This window comes from Sitophilus oryzae, unplaced genomic scaffold (assembly GCF_002938485.1).
Source record: "Sitophilus oryzae breed Bouriz unplaced genomic scaffold, Soryzae_2.0 scaffold_1576_pilon_pilon, whole genome shotgun sequence".
In the NCBI taxonomy this organism is placed as follows: Eukaryota; Metazoa; Arthropoda; class Insecta; order Coleoptera; family Curculionidae; genus Sitophilus; species Sitophilus oryzae.
In genome coordinates this window covers 5,752,163-5,755,821 of record NW_022146254.1, presented here as the reverse complement: position 1 = coordinate 5,755,821, position 3,659 = coordinate 5,752,163, and positions in this window count along the sequence as shown.

Genomic DNA, 3,659 nt, shown 5'->3' with positions numbered 1-3,659 from the left:
GACTTTAAGCATTGAACGGATATTAATTTCCATGCGGAATATTGCCGAATATTCTTACACCTTATAAAAAATGCCTCTGATTTTTTATATAGGTAAATTAATAAAGAAATAGAAATAGTGAGAGGAAGGAAACGTTCCAAAATAAAAATATTGGCATAAAACAGGAACTTAACAGCTGGCTTTGTATCCATCATGACAGTTTATTATAAACAATTGTTGAAAATAAGGCAACTATTAACAACAATTCCACTATTTTTATGATCTTAGAAATATTCAGAAATAACACTTCAGGAAATTTCATACTTATAATTGAAATATATTTATTAATTTTTTTTTTTTTTTTTTTTTTTAAATAAAACTAATAAACGCGCCTTAATTTAGTTATTTAAGATTTGGTATCACTTAAGATAAAAAATGAAAATAAAAAATATTCACTTTTGGCCAGGTTTATAGACCAAATACTCCTATGTGCGGCGCCGGCGAGGCGGCGGAGCGGCGGTTGGTTTGGAATATGTTAGGTTAGGTTAGGTTAGTTAATGCCAAGGGGTAAATTTCCTTCTTATTAACTACTCCGAACCCTGCTCGCATCTCAGAAAAAGCCATATAACAATACACAGATGTGTAACTTTGCGTATATGCCGTGTATTGTTATATGGCTTTTTCGGAGATGCGAGATGTGAGCGATATGTGGTCAAGAATAGGTCCCCAGAGACGGCGCTGGTTGCCGGAAAGCAGAAACCTGCCTCCACTATGTTCGGCTACCCAAACGGCACCATTGGTCGGCAAGCTCCGCGTGCCAATTTCAAATTGTCAAACAGATGACACAATCAGCGTTGCCAATGGTCCAAAATTATATTCCACGGCGAACATACCCAAATTCCACAAAATTCCACAATCACTAGCCAGGTTCGGCCTTTAGGTCTGCGACCAATCCGACATTTTTTTATATATAACACAACGTATTCTTTAAAGGGGATGTTACATAATATAGTGACGTGTGATATGTGATATGTCTAAAATTTCGTCGGATTGCTTGCAGATCTAAATACCGAACCTAGCTGCTGACCTCGAACGGTACGCTCTTTTTATCAGAAAATTCTGTAAAATTTATGATGAATCCTTATAAACTTGTTTTTTTTTTACTATCAGCTAAAATATAGGGAAAAAAGATAAAAAGGAATAATTCCGAAAATTGCCACAAAAATTCCACATTTATTCTATTCCACAAACGTTCCACAAAATTATTACGAATTCCACACTTTTTGTGGAATTCCACAAAGATTGGCAACGCTGGACCACAATAAACCGAAAATAAATTTTTCAAATGTCAAGCTCGATAATTTGACATAACTTTTGGGCTTATGTCCTGATCTTCCCTCATTTTAGGTCTTTTTTTATTATGGGGGCAATTGAAACAATATGGATAATTTTTTCTGTAATGTGCGTTATTGACGTCACAGGTGTATGCGCAAACTTAAACGAAATTGGAGCCATTTTATGCTATCGATCAAACCTTTTGGTGTTCCCACAGATTTTTTCTTGTACATGGTGTTCTTATGGTGGGTTCATACAGCCAAAAAATAAAATAAGAATAAATAAAAATAGATAAGTTGGTTATATGGATACCGTAACACTGCGTTCATCATACAGCCCAATATAAAATAACAAATAAAAGAAGAAGTCTTTATCTTTTAAACTTCTTGTAATATTAATAAACTTAGATAAGTTATAATAATAACACAAAAAAACAGACGTATCAATAAAATTTTTAATTTAAATTTATTTTATAATTTCTACATATAGTAAAATGTTAATTATCAAGTAGGCAACGAATAAATGTGATATCCTATAACATAGTAATATATTACTAATAGAACAATCGTAAAAAGTTATTTTTTTTTTTTTTTTTTTTTTTTTTTTTTTTATTTATGCAAATATATATTTTCTTATTTTATTTTATTTGATGTATGAAAGCACACAATATAAGAATTTCCTTTAATTTTAAGTTTATTTCTTTTTTTATTATTATTTTAGAGGTTTTTTAATAGTGTTTATGTATTATATAATTTATTAAATTCAACTAAAACAACCCCCCCTTCCCCCGCCCCTCTCTTCCATTAGTATTTCTTCCTCCGTCTACCAGAGGCGCCCTTGTATAATAAAATTGAAATGTATTATAAGTTGCCTAACTATTTAATAGTATAAAGTCTGTTATCTATGGTTTTTGTTTCTCAAAACATTTTTGTGACATTTGGCGTATGTGACGTTTAATGCATCATGCATCGGTAGCGTAGCGTATTTTAATATCTATGGATGGGCTTAAAAATAGGGAATTTATCGCAAGGGCAATTTGTAAATTTCTGTCCCACTTAACGATCCAGCTCCTCGGTTTGACAGAAGAGGCACTGCGATCGACTGGTATACTACATTTTCATTGTTAGTATACGATTTAATTGTGTTTTTAATAAAATTTAATAGTTAATTTAACTGAATTTTTAGCAGTACAACAATGAGTCGTGGTAGAAATTGCTTTTTACCTGGCTGTACAAGTGGTAATCCCAATAAAAACAAGGCAGATAAAGAACGGGGTGAAATAAACCCAAGCCTTTTCAAAGCTCCTAATGTAAGTAGTATGACTATATATTTATAAAAATTATGGATAGATGTAAGAAAACCATTAAAATTATTTTTATTTTGTAAGGTTTTTGTAACATTTTTGACAACAAATTAATATGCGAAATATAGCCTAAAATCAACTTTGTATACAAACCGTAGGGAGGTCTTGTTAAGGGAAGATTAGAAATAATGTAATGCTTACTAGGTGCTAAAATTACCTGTTGACATGTACCTATTTTAACCACAGTTTGAACAGTGCTATTGAAAGTGAATATTAAATATTATACTACTTCAAAGGAATCGTTTTCTCAAAATAACAGCTTATAGTGAAAAATGTTTTTTTTATATTTTATTTAACAATTAATTTATATTTCTTTTATTAGGATCCTAGCTTGCTAAAGCAGTGGCAAAAGGCGATACACAGATCAGACAAGACACTTAGCAGCAAAGATGCGTTATGTGAACAACATTTTACTAGATGAATAGATATTTTTGGAGCGTCATTATGAGATCAAATTAACTGACGGAACTATCAGTAGAATTGAGCGTGGTAGACCATTATTAAAGGAGGGTTCAATTCCAAGAATTTTTACTAACCTGCCTTCATATTTATCCAATTATAAAAGAAAGAGGAAACCACAATGTGTAAGGAGTGAAGCAACTGAAACAAGTTTCTAATCTCAATAAAAGAAAAGGTTGCCTTATAATGCTATTGAGTTTGAATTAATCAAAACCTCAGAACCTAACTTTGAGAATGAGAATGAAATTCTTCGTGATATTACTAATGTGCCAGTTTATGTTACAGACAGTAGAGTTACTATGTTCACAAATTGAAAAATTTTTTTTTTTTTTTTTTTTTAATTTTAAATTTACTTATAAAAAGTTATTTAGATTTTGAACTAGCCGTCGCAAGACGCTTTTTCATGAGGAATGAAATAAGAAATTATAATATTGAAAATTATTGATATTGTGGTTGATACCTTTGATTGTGTATATAAACCATTTTAGAATAGTTTTTTATGAATTGAATAATGCTCTTTTAA